Raw genomic sequence first — 14,598 nt, 5'->3', positions numbered from 1 at the left:
AGATTTGAATATGGGGATCAATATTAATTTATTTATATCGATAATTTAGGTATGGAGTACGGCCACCCTTAGAACGAAAGGGTCTCCTGCATACTAGCGAGTATTATTTTAGGGCTCTTCTCATGGGCTAAAGTGACTCAAGGCGCTCCTCGCGTAAAACCGATAAAGAACCTAGACATACATTGTAACGATCTTAAATTTCTACTTAGTTAGAGTCGCATAAATTATGGAGACAAAATGCAGACATCCTTTGAGGTAGTTACTAGATGATTACTGTGGGTCTTTATTTGAAAAATGTGCCTTTGAAAGTAAATTACGAGTGATTCATAGTGTCATTCGAGGACAACTTGTTAAAAAATTTGGTGGCATAGGAATGGTGAAATCGAGTTTGGAAAATCTAGTGAGAATTGAATTACCAAAGGAAGATCTTATTTTATTTACAATCAAATTAAGTGTGGATCATCTACCATCTTCCTCATTGAAACAATGTTTTGCCTACTGTTCAAATTTTCCACCAGACTTCATCTTCCATAAAGAAGATCTTGTTCAAATGTGGGTAGCACAAGGGTTTATTCAACTACCCAATGGAAGCAATGTAACAATGTAGGATATTGGAGCGAGATATTTGGATATTTTGTTGTCTCGTTCCTTGTTTCAAGATGTTTTCAAGAATGAGAGAGGAAAATTTGTATATGGTAAGATGCATGATCTTATATATGAGGTGGTATGTGCTATTTCAAATGATCAACATTTGAGAGAGGACCTTATACCAGATGGAAAATCTCATGGTGATGAAGTTCTTTTGATCCGTCAAAGAAGAAGAACATTTTATTGTTGTGAAAATGTACCTTTGGTAATCAAGATAATATCACTAACTTCATCTACTTGCGTGTTTTAATTATTAATGGTGAGTTCCTAATTGAATTGCCTGATACAATCGGTAAATTGAAGCATTTGAGGTACCTTGACATTTCAAATGCTAGAATATGTAAGCTTCCAAAATCTATTGTTTTGCTTTACAATTTGCAGACTTTGAAGCTTCCATGGTTAAACTTTCCTATGAAGTTGAGAAAGTTGGTCAATTTAAGGCATTTAGAATTGAAGGCGTTTTCTTTACATCATCAAATGCCTAAACATTTAAGTCGAATGACTCAACTTCAAACGCTTACCTTTTTTGTAGTTAGGTCTGATGAAGGATATAAGATTGAGGAGCTTGGACCTTTAAAAAAACCTTAAAGATCACTTATGGCTTCTAAAAACTCGTGCAAGTCAAAAGTAAAAAGGAGGTCATGGCTGCAAATTTAGTAGAGGGGGAAAATATTTCTAGTCTATATTTTCGATGGAGTTTTGAGAGGAAAGACCATGGTGACAATGATTTGAAGGTGTTGGAAGGGCTTCAACCACACATAAACCTTCCAGCATTGTGTATTGTTCACTTTGCAAGTGAACTCATGTCCTGTGGTATTTTTGCTTAATTATGCTTAAGCTAGAGTCTTGCATAAGATGTAAAAGGTTACCAATACTGGGACAGTTGTCCAAACTTGAGGTTTTTAAAATTTATGACCTAAGAAGTGTAAAAAGTGTTGGAGATGAGTTTTATGGGAATTATCGCGACAGTAAAACTTTATTTCCTAAATTGAAAACATTTGAAATTTTGAGTATGGATAGTTTACAGCAATGGAAAGATGTTGCTACAGTGACGAATTGTACAACTTTTCCTAAACTTGAAAGCTTAATCATTCCTCTTGTCTCAAACTAATGAATATTCCAAACATTTTTGCAACTCATAGCCAGAGGTTGGAAGCTGACACTATTAATGCAAGGTTATTTTCATGTTTTCAAAGTCCTCCAAACCTTCTATCTCTAAGCATTTATGATTGTACAAGTTTGGTAAAGCTGCCAAACTGGTCATAATGTTGTAGCTCACTCGAAAATCTGTGGATATGCGACTTTTGAGATGATATTTCGTTCCCAAATTTGCAAAATATGCAAAACTTGTCTTCATTAGAAATCGAAAACTTTCATAATTTTCCAGAGAGGCTTGATGGTATTCATACCTTGAAAACATTAATAGTTAAAGGGCCCATGGAGGGTCGTGATTGGAGTCGATTCATACCCTTCAAGTCACTTGAAGTTATTGAGTTGCATGAAATAGGAACTAATAGTTTAACACAACTTCCTCAACAGCTTGAGCTCCTCACTTCATTAAGATCATTGTATATTGAGAGTTTTAATGGCATTGAATCTTTGCTAGAATGGTTGGAAAACGTTACATCTTTGGAGACATTGGAATTATCGGAGTACAGAAATTTGAAAAACTTGTACTCGAAAGAAGCCATATCAAATCTAACTAGATTGAATCGTTTGGAAGTGTATGAATGTTCCCAACTTAAAGTTGGTGAAGGTAGTGTTGAACGGGAAAAAGTTTCCCATGCACCGAACGTCTGTGTATTCAATGTAATTATTTTTAGTCTTTAGTTCCTTTTTTCTCATAGTTGTTTGAATGTATTCATTAACGGAAGTTCAACAATTGTATTAATTTTGTTACTATATTAATTTCTTCGACTTTCTCAATTGAACCATTGTGGAGATATGTGTAGCAATTAAGAAAAAGAAAATACAGGGAGCACGCTTGTTATCTTTTACGGATTTTGATTCTTCTAGTTCTATTCGACATTTTTCTTCTCATTTCGAGTTAACATATGTCATGTTAAAAGATCATCATTACTCTAATAGAGTCAAGTTCAATCATTACAAGAGTCCAATCTAGATATTTTAGGAATATTTTAGAAGAATATAAAATTGTGGTTCAAATTGTCTAGCCTCTCCGGTAAATACCCATCCACTTAAAGAGTTGCGTTAACGTTTCAGTGTTCGAGTCTTGACATTATTGTGGTTGTTTGGATTTTGTGTGAACCAGAAAATTCAAACTTGCTACCTATGAATAAAGGGTATTGCAACTCGAGCTATATCGATATTTATAGTAATTTATTAGTTGGTTTACTTATTAAATCTTTAGAGTATTCCAAATTTTTAACTAGGAGATCATGATATAATTTTAATTTTATTTGTTTATAAGGAAAAAAATCGCTTGAATAAAATTTTATTAACTTACTAATGGCCGACTTTCTAAAGTTTGGATCGATGTTTGGGGTGGTAGAATCAAATTGTACAACTTTTCCTCGTCTCGAAAACTTAATCATTAATTCTTGTCTCAAACTAACAAATATTTCAAACATGTTTTCATAACATAGAAAAATTACAAGTTCATGGGCCGATAGAGGATTATGATTGGAGTTCATTCAAACACTTTAATTTGCTTGAAATTTTATATTGTGTGAAATAAAAACCAATTATTTAACACAACTTTCTCGACAACTTAAGCACCTCACTACTTTAAGATCGTTGCGTGTTGAGTATTTTAATGGCATTGAATCTTGGGAAATGCTACATATTTATAGACATTGGTGATAGTCAAATGCATAAATTTGAAAAGCTTGTCATGGAAGAAGTCATGTCAAATCTAGCTAGATTAAAACAATTGACAGTGTTTCAATCCTATTAAAGTAACAAAGGCACACATATTATTATTTTATTTTATTTGAAGTTTTCGATGTTCATGGATTCACATTTTATAAATAATGCAGGAATGAATAATTCAGACCGAAGAACCACAAAAGATTAGCATAGGAGGATTCTTGTGGAGTTTTGGTGGGGTGGAAGCGTTGAGGAAGATAGTGAAAGTAAAGGGCGAGCGAAGATAAAGGTGATCCTTAGCACACATCTATAACCATTCATATCAAAGATTCAGACTAATATTTAAAATATGGATTTGACAATGGATGATCTTGTCAATCTCACGTTCGTCAAAACTGTAACCTAATTTGAAGTGAGATGTTCCCTAGTGTTACAGAGAGATGGATGGTTTGTGTTTTTGGTTTAGTCGTGGGAAAACAATCGCGAGTTGTTTCAATCTCTATTGTGTAGCTCTTTGTTTATCTTCGATTTATGTTTGATTTGGAGTTCCTTACTGCCTCGGTTGTAAATCAGTAAGTTTCTAGCCTTTTATTTAATATTAAGTCGACATTAATGATATTTTGTTAATATTTTTATTACATTCTATCAATTTTTTTTTAGATATAATTAAAATGTATTCACACTTCATATCAACATTAAAGTTATATATATATAAATTCTCATAGAAGTTGCACATTGAGAACTCATGAAAGTCTAGGAAATGATTAGAAGACGTGTTAGTAGTTAATTTGAAAGCTTAGGAGATCCATTGTTAGTAGTTGCTTAATTTGAATAAAAAATTTAAGAACTTAGGAGGAACTTTAGGAGATGGATGTGCCATCTCCACTATAAATATGTATGCTATCAAAATAAATAAATAAATAAAAAATAATAAAGCATAAATGCTTAACGTTCCTCTATTCAAAATCTCTCTCTCCTCAAGTCGTTTTTCCGCTTCAGTTATTTGTTTCGATGTATTTGGATCGTAGGCAATTTCGAACCAGAACAAACCCTCTAGAATTCCAAACTTTGAGAATACAAGAGGAAAAACATGGCGAAATGCCTAGCGGTACAACAAAGTTGGAGGACTCTTTACGTAGGGCGCAGGACACCTTAAGTGATGTTGACGAACTGAGGTAGACACCATAACCTATGGTTTTCTAACATGAAATGATAAAGAAGAATTTTAATACAACTCTATGGATGTGTGTGTGATCCTTTTAAAATTAATAAAATTTTAAGAGCAATCACGAAAGGAAAATCATACCTATAGAGCTCAAAAAATTGTTGAGTGACAAATTATTTTCTTGTGTTTGATGATGTTTGGAATGAAAAATCTTATCTATAGAATGAGTCGAGGACTTGTTTGTTAAAGATCAATCAAAATATTGGAAGTGCTATTTGTTTGTTAAAGATCAATCAAGAAATTTGTGGAGATAAATTACAAACATCATTTGAAATAGTTATTAGATGATCATTGCTAATCTTTAGTTAAAAAAATGTGCATTTTGGAGTAATATACCAATAATTTCTGATGTAATTCAAGAAGAGCTTGTTAAAAAATTATGTGGCATACTATTGAGTTGTGAAAGTGTTGAGAGGAATGAGAAAATCAGACGTTAATTATTAGGAATTGCAATCAAATGTAAAAGTTAAGCCACAATCAAGTTATGGGACAAGGTATTTTGATATTTTGTTGTCTCGCTCCTTGTTTCAAGATGTTGTCGAGGATAAGCATGGATATGTTGAATATTATAAGATGCATGATCATATATATGACGTCTCATGCGCTATTTCAAATGATCAAAATGTGAGATTGGACCTTTTAATGGTTGGAAAATCTCAAGAAGATGAAGTCCTTTCGATCCGTTAATGAATAAAAACACTTTGTTCCAATGAAATTATAAACATTGATAATCAGGATAAGATCACTAACGTCATCTACTTGCGCGTTTTAGTTATTGATTATAAGTTCATAACTTAATTGTCTGATACCATCGTTAAATTGAAGCTTAAATTGAAGCATTTGAGGTATCTTGGCATTTTAGAGTCTAGAAGTAAACTCCCAAAATCTATTGGCTTGCTTTACAATTGAGAGACATTTCAATTTGATTTTAATTTTTTTTTAGATGAAATTAAACAACAAACATTTGAGTCGATCGATTCAATTTTAAACATTTTTTAGTTTCATAGTTGGTGTGATGATAAATGTAAGATTGAAGAGGTTGGATCTTTGAAAGACATTAAATTGTAAATTAATTCTTGTTTTTACCTTGGTCTAAGTTAAAAGTAAAAAAGAGGTAAAAGAATGAAAAATATTTATGACCTATAAGTTTGAATGGAGCTCTCAAAAAACTTGGTTATCATATGTCTATCCCCATGCAAAAGATGTGAAACTTCACTAATGCTTGAATAGGTCTAAATTTAAAGTTCTTAAAATTCATGGATTAAGTATCATAAAAAAGAAGAATTATAGCAATCACATAACTTTATTTCCAAAATAAAAGCCTTTGAAATTTTGCACCCGAAAAGTATAGAAATATGAGAAGAAGTTGCTACTGTTCTTAGTGGTACAACTTTTCTTGATCTTGAAAGTCATTCATTCTTGTTTCAAACTAATGATTTTGTAACGACCCTAAAAAAAAGAGATAATAATAATAATAAGTAAATAATAATTAAAAAAAAAGAAAAGTAAATTATGGACTCTCTCTCCACCTTCCCCAAATATCTCCCCAACCTCTCCAACTACCAAATGATCGGCAAAAAAAAACCAAACAGAAACAAAAAAAAATGGCAGATTTTGAGAAGAGAAAAATCTGAGGAAAAAACAAAGGAAAGATGACAAATTTTGGGAGGGAAGAATTGGAGACGGCTTCACTTCAAGCATATCTAATAGGAATGGAAAGAGATAGAAAAGTTATCGGTAAGTTATATCTCCTTTTTCTTTTATCTTTTGACAGAGATAGAAAAGTTATCTTGATATTTTTTTCAATTATTTAGATTTTTAGATATCTGATTGAAAATCAAAATTGAAAAGTTATCTTAGATCTCTCTTTTAATTATTTATTGGATATCGAATAGAAAATCAAAATTAATTGAAAATAGCTTTGTGAATTGCATCTAAATGTAATCATCATTTTTAGGAAAGAGAAGAAAACAGACTAGATTGAAAAAGGAAAGAGAAGAAAACAGAATAGATTTAAAATGTCTTCCGTTAATGATAATAGTTTTTAGGCAAGGGAAGAAAAAAAAAATTGAAAATGGCTTCTGTTAATTGATAGTCAATAATGTGGAAGAAGAAAACATAATTGATTGAATATTGTTTTATAATTGCATAGTCATTTATATGAAAAAGAAGACAGAGAGAATAGAAATAAAGTGGTACAATAGAGAGAAGATGTAACGACTCGGGAAAGAAAAAAAAAATATATATATATATATAAAATAAATAAATAAATGAAAACGAAAAAAAAAAAAAAAAAAAAACCAGTCGCCGGAAAACCCGCGAGTTTTCCGGCGACCGCCGAGTTTCGCGGAACCCACGCGAAACGACGCCCACAGCACGCCCACCCTCAGCCCAGCATCTTCAGAACACCTGCAAAGGGAGAAAAGAGAGAAAATTTCGAGAGAGAGAGAGAGATTTTGGACAAACGTCGGCGAGTGTCCAGTTTCTCCGACGAGCCCTCAAACCACCCTTAAACCGACCCCAAACGACCTGTTACTACCATAAGAGAGATCCCTAACGAAAGCACAATAACTTAGGGTGCGTTTTGTGTTATTTCGTAAGCGTCGTCGTCGGTAACCGAGGTCGGAAAATTAGGTTTCTTAATCGATTCTTAGATCTATGGCTTTTAGGAGCTTTTAGGCCGCAAAACTCCCAAAAAGGAAAGAAGGACGACGAACAAAGAGGAAAAGGGGAGGAAGAGGACCGAAATCGGCAACGGAAACGCCGCGGGAAGGAGAGAGAAAGCTCGCCGGAAAATCGGCCAAAGTCAGGTAAGGAAGACAAGATCCACGGATCCGGGTCAACCCGAACCCAGAACCCGGGAGAGCCAGCCCGTTCCTCCCTTGGCCTCTGCCTTCGGCCCAGCCCAACTACAGCGGCCCAAACCTCAAACAGGCTCAGAAGCTACGGTTCAGTTGAACCAACCCAGACTAGACCCACGGTCCAATTGAGCCGGCCTGCAAACCAAACACTTGCGGCCCAGCCCAGTAAGCCGAGGCCCAACGTTTAGCCTTGGCCCAGTAGCCTTCCACAGCCCGCGACCCAAACCACGACCCGAACCGGACTGCGACCCACGCTTCGACCCGACACTACTGCTCGACGTGGCTTTCTCTGCTGCTGCCACGTGTCACACAGCGGCGCGGCAGTCCCTCGGCTCGGCTCGGCGCAAACGGCTCGGGCTCCCTCCGGTGACGCTCCGGTGGCTCTAGCGGCTGTTCGGCTCGGCTCACCTATTTTCAGCCCGGTTTCCACTGTTTCGACCCTCTCGGATCTGTTTTCGGCCCCGATTAAGGTATCCGAGGTCGTTTTAGAGCCGTATTTCACATTTATTAAATTATAGGTAAATTAATTATGAAATACTAACGGAAAGTGGTGAACGGTGTGATAGGAAACAAACCCCGGCGACGTAGGAAGCAGCTCTCACGGAACAGGAGCTTACGTTTAGCTATTTAGGGAATACTTCGGCCAAGGCCAACCAAGTAAGTAGCCTTACTATAGGATAGGCTAAATAAATTATATGATACTTGATGATATGTTTGACGCACGTTGTGGCATTATGATGAGCATGATGATTGCATGATTTTTACCTTAATATGATGATGTGTTCCATATTGAGCATGCTAGATGATGATGAGTGCCATATTGCATCATGACGTTAGATCGACGTAGGACACAACCCTAAGAGCATGAAAATGATATTAATATAAATATCCACGGCGTTACCTAGAGTAACAAAGAGATGAGACTAGAGGGTTGTGTCAGAAGAGACATTACGATGGATTTAGAGGGACCTCATGCATTTTGTATGTTCATAAGCATAGGGCTACTTCCCCTAGAGATGATGAGTGCGGACGCGCACCTTATGATGAGCGCGAATGCGCACAGGTGCGAAAGCACACAGATGAGGGTATTCATGAGGCGCATGACACTATGGGGTTCCGCTGACCTCTGGACGTCGCTACAGATTAGCTTGACCAGAGGGTCCAGGGGGTGTGCGAGCACCCTGGAGACTCACACTCGCACGTGTGAGTCGTGTGTAGGGAAGTACTACACATCCAATTTGTCCGAGACTGGAGGCCACCCCTAAGATGATTAGAGATAGGTCCCTATTCATGATTGCATGTGTTTGCATTAGCATTGCCCCTATAGTGGGGTCACTTACTGAGTATTTCTGCCATGTGCCATATTGTTTTTCAGGTAAAGGCAAGGCTCCCATGTACGGTTGACGGTGGCATCGTGATCAGAGACTGTGGCGCGTGTATAGGATAGTTGCATATTTAATTCCTAGTCTTGGTTAGGATAGAGCGTTTGCATTTCATTCATTTATATTAATTAATTTGTAATCGTTTTATTTTATCTTTTTGAACTCCAGCACGATGTTTGAAACACATAAGTCCGGCAGTGTTTTCCAATGTTTTAATGTATTCTGAAGTTTTAAATTTTTCCGCTAATAAAGATGAGCATGCTTAGGTTTTATTCTGCATTAGAGATGAGCATGAGACGTTAGTGGCGACTCTAGATATGTGAAAATTTAGGGTCGTTACAGTTGGTATCAGAGCTCTAGGTTATAGATTCTGTAGACTAGCCTATGATGTAGGCTTGACACGCTCCACGGTCCCAACGTCGATGCCCGTCACCGTCAGGTACGCCTTGCATGAGATAAGAAAAGAGAAACGTTTTAAAACTCGCATGCATTTTTTTTTATGTTGACATTACTGAAATGGTTGTGATATTTCACGTATTTATTTAAGAGTATGACGTCATGTGTTGCATGCTGAGTAATTTTGTTAATAGCATGATATGATGCTTAGCATGATGAATGTTTACTTCTTTGGCGTTACAATGTATTGTATAGTGTGCGTATTGTTATATATATATATATATATGTATGCATAGTATTAAGGCCTTAGACTTAAGCAATCTTATATTGGTTTATAGAACCATGCCCGGAGGACGAGGAAGAGGAAGAGGAAGAGGAAGAGGAAGACGAGGAAGGGGGCGACCCCGTCGTAGAGAAGTAGGATGAGGTGTGGCAGTAGAGGGCCCACCTCAAGAAAGATTAGAGACTGGGCCGGTAACAGTTACGCCGCCCCCAGTCTTACCACCAGTTGAGCTACCTCCTCTAGCTCCACTACAAGCTGAGCCTCCACCACAAGTAGAACCTCTACCCTAGCCTACCCTACCACTCCAAGTCACACCTGAAGCTGCACCCCCAGTGGGTGGAGTAGATGCTAATACTAGGTTAATGTGTGACTCCATCCAAGCCCTAATTCAAACCTTGGTAACCAATCAGCAAGCCAATCTACAATAGGCCCAGAAACAAGCCCAAGCACAGGCCCAGGCACTGGCACAGGTACAGGCACAGGTACAGGCACAGGCACAGGCCACTGCTCAGGCCAATGCCCCAATAAACCCTCCACAACCTGTTAGATGTTCAAACTGGATAAGGGATTTCAAGAGATACGACCCTCGACCATTCACTGGTTCCCTGGTAGACCCCATAGAAGCCCAAATGTGGATTGTAGTGGTGGAAACCACCTTTGAGACTATGGAGTGCCCAGAGAACCAAAAGGTCGCCTGTGCAACCTTCGTCCTACAAAAGGACGCAGAGATATGGTGGAGAGATAACAAAACCCTCCTTAACCCAGAAGGGGGACCAATGAACTGGGAACGATTTAAGGAGGCCTTCCTTAAAGAATATTATCTTAAGTCAGAGCGACTTAAAAGGCAGCAGGAGTTCACCCACCTAGTACAGGGAGGACTCACAGTGGAGAAGTACAACAGAGAGTTTAATAAACTCAAGAGATTTGCACCGTCCATGGTGGACACTGAGGAAAAGATGACAGAGAAATTTGTATTGGGTTTGGAACCAAGAATCCGCCGCATGTTGGAGGCGTTCAACCCAAAGACCTATGAGGAAGCCTTGAGAACTGCCAAGGCTTTAGAGAAACCAAAGGATGAGAAACGATGTGAAGAGCCAGTTATAATTGGGCAGAAGCGTCATGAATTAGGAGGCTCTGACCGTCCACCACTAGCACGTAGGCACCGTTCCAATAACAGACCCGCTCCTAGATGGGATGATCGACGCCCTCCCCGACATACTGACAGGAACCCCAGGAATCAAGATGGGGCCAGAGGGAGGAGAGAGGAAGGGTGCACTATCTGTGGAAGACTACATGGTGGGAGGTGCATGGCTGGCAGCCGAGCGTGTTATAGATGTGGTCAAGAGGGGCACATCGCCGTGAACTGCACGGTCGGAAATGCTGCAGCACAAGCAAACCCACCCAGAGTAGTAGAGCAAATGGATCAACCAGCACCACTGCGAGCTCAAGCTAGGGCATACGCGTCAACCAGCAAGGACACTGGGAGGTCCGACGCCGTGGTGACAGGTACACTATCCATTTTAGGTCATTTCGCTTTTACCTTATTTGATTCTGGTTCCACGCATTCCTTTATTTCCATGCCTTTTGTTGTACAAGCAGGGTTCGAATTAGAACCCTTATTGCATGAAATGTCTGTAAGCACCCCTGCGGGGGTAGACTTAGTATCTAGGGATAGAGTAAAGGATGGACAAGTAATCATAGGGAACCAAACTTTAAGCGTTGACCTGATGGTGGTAAACATGACAGATTTCGACATCATACTAGGCATGGATTGGTTAGCTGAAAATCGAGCTAGTATAGACTGTCGCAAAAAGGAAGTAAAATTTTCACCACCGATAGGACCTACCTTTAAATTTAAAGGCACAAATACCGGGATTACCCCCAAGGTAGTCTCGATGATGAAAGCAAAGAGGTTAGTCCAACAAGGTGGATGGGCTATATTAGCATGTGCTGTAGACGTGAGAGGAAAGAAAGAGACCCTAGTAAACGTGCCAATAGTAAACGAGTTCCCGGATGTATTTCCGAATGACTTACCTGGAATACCCCCTTCCCGAGCGGTCGACTTCGTCATCGAACTCGAGCCGGAAACTGGGCCTATTTCCAAAGCACCCTATCGCATGGCGCCAGCAGAGTTGAAGGAACTCAAGGCGCAACTGCAAGACTTACTAGATAAAGGATTCATTCGACCTAGCGTGTCCCCCTGGGGTGCGCCAGTGTTGTTTGTTAAGAAGAAAGATGCATCGATGCGTCTGTGCATCGATTACAGAGAGCTAAACAAGAGAACCATAAAAAACAAATATCCTCTGCCTAGAATAGAAGATTTGTTTGATCAACTCAGAGAAGCAACAGTATTCTCTAAGATAGATCTTCGGTCCGGTTACCACCAAATTAGGATTAATGAAAAAGACGTACCAAAAACAGCGTTTAGGACAAGGTACGGTCACTACGAGTTTGTGGTGATGTCATTTGGCCTCACCAATGCCCCAGCTGTATTTATGGAGTTAATGAACCGGGTATTCAAAGAATGCCTAGACATGTTTGTGATTGTGTTCATTGATGACATCCTCATATACTCGAGAACCGACCTAGAGCACGAGGAACACCTCCGAAAAGTCCTAACCACCCTAAGAGAGCACAAGTTGTACGCCAAGTTCTCCAAATGTGAATTTTGGTTACGACAAGTCTCTTTCCTAGGACACGTGGTGTCAAAGGACGGAATATCTGTAGATCCCACCAAGGTCGAAGCGATTACAAAGTGGGAACGCCCAACTACGGTAACGGAAGTAAGGAGTTTCCTAGGGTTGGCGGGATATTATCGGAGGTTCGTATAGGACTTCGCTAAAATATCCTCGCCTTTAACAAAGTTAACAAAAAAAGGGGTGCCATTTAGATGGGATGATGCTTGTGAGGCAAGCTTCCAGAACCTAAAAGAGAGATTGGTAACCGCCCCAGTGCTCATAGTACCCGAGAGCTCAGAAGGATATGTGATCTATAGTGATGCCTCCATGAAAGGACTGGGATGTGTGTTAATGCAACACGGCAAGGTTGTCGCATATGCATCTCGTCAACTTAAAGAATATGAAAAGAACTACCATACCCATGACCTAGAGTTGGCCGCTGTAGTGTTCGCACTGAAAATCTGGCGACATTACCTGTATGGCGAGAAAACCCAAATTTTTACCAACCACAAAAGTTTGAAATACTTCTTCACCCAGAAAGAGTTAAACATGAGGCAGAGAAGGTGGTTAGAATTGGTGAAGGATTATGACGTAGATATCTAGTACCACCCTAAGAAAGCAAATGTGGTTGCAGATGCCTTGAGTAGGAAGACGGTCCACTCGTCGGCCCTCATTACGAGGGAAGTAAGGGTACAAAGAGAGTTCGAGCGAGCCAACATAGCTGTAGCGACCGAGGGAGTCATAGCACAGCTGGCCCGACTCACGGTACAACCTACGCTTAGGCAGAGAATTATTGCCTCCCAACGAGAGGATCCTAACCTACAGAAAGTCCTAGGACAACTAGACGAAAGTCCAGTAGATGGATTCTCAAAGTCATCAGATGAAGAACTATTGTATCAGGGACGCTTATGTGTTCCGGCAATAGAAGATTTAAGGAAGGAAGTACTGATGGAAGCTCACAACTCACCATTTGCGATGCATCCAAGAGGTACTAAGATGTACCAAGATTTAAAACAACACTTTTGGTGGAAGAGCATGAAGAGGGATGTGGCCGGGTTTGTGAGCAAGTGCTTAGTTTGTCAACAAGTGAAAGCTCCAAGACAAAAGACGGCAGGGTTGTTGCAGCCCCTAAGCATACCGAAGTGGAAGTGGGAAAACATAGCGATGGACTTCATAGTAGGTTTACCCAAAACGCCCAAGGGCTATACAGTGATCTGGGTAGTTGTCGATAGGTTGACCAAGTCGGCACACTTTCTACCTAGGAAGGTTACATATACAGTTGACGATTGGGCAAAACTGTACGTGAAAGAAATAGTAAGACTACATGGAGTCCCAGTGTCTATAGTGTCGGATCGGGATCCACGCTTTACGTCAGCGTTTTGGCGCGGACTTCAAAAAGCACTGGGTACCCGCTTCGACTTTAGTACCGCCTTTCACCCCCAAACAGATGGACAAACGGAGCGTTTAAACCAAATTCTAGAGGACATGCTACGCGCTTGCGTACTAGATTTTAAGGAAAGTTGGGATTCCAAACTACATCTAATGGAATTCTCGTATAACAACAGTTTCCAAGCAACTATTGGAATGGCACCGTTTGAGGCCCTGTAGGGAAACGGTGTAGGTCCCCACTATGTTGGGACGAGGTAGGAGAGAAAGAATTAGTAGGACCCGAGTTGGTTCGACTCACCAATGAGGCTGTCCAGAAAATTCGAGCGAGGATGTGTACCGCTCAAAGTAGACAGAAAAGCTACGCCGATGTAAGGCGTAAAAGCCTGGAGTTTGAGGTGGGGGACCCAGTATTCCTCAAGGTGGCACTTATGAAAGGTGTGTTAAGATTCAGACATAAGGGCAAGTGAAGTCCTAAATTCATTGGACCATTCGAGATCCTAGAGCGAGTTTGTCCGGTAGCGTATAAGTTAGCCTTACCTCCAGCCCTCTCAGGAGTACATGATGCATTTCATGTGTCAATGCTGAGGAAGTACATTACGGATCCTATCCACGTAATAGACTACGAACCACTCCAACTCAATGAAGATCTGAGCTACGAGGAAAAACCAGTAAGAATCTTAGCTAGAGAGGTAAAAACCTTACGCAACAGGAGTATTGCGTTCGTTAAGGTACTGTGGCGGAATCACCACAGTGAGGAAGCCACGTGGGAGCGTGAGGACGAGATAAGAGAGAAATACCCCGAGTTGGTACAAGAGTTTGAGACTTTCGAGGACGAAAGTTCTTTTTAGGGGTAGATAATGTAACGACCCGGGAAAGAAAAAAAAATATATATATATATATAATAAAT

This window comes from Cucurbita moschata, unplaced genomic scaffold, assembly GCF_002738365.1.
Source record: "Cucurbita moschata cultivar Rifu unplaced genomic scaffold, Cmos_1.0 Cmo_Scf00026, whole genome shotgun sequence".
NCBI classification, from domain to species: Eukaryota; Viridiplantae; Streptophyta; class Magnoliopsida; order Cucurbitales; family Cucurbitaceae; genus Cucurbita; species Cucurbita moschata.
The sequence above is the reverse complement of the archived record's forward strand: the minus strand, read 5'-3'. Positions refer to the sequence as shown.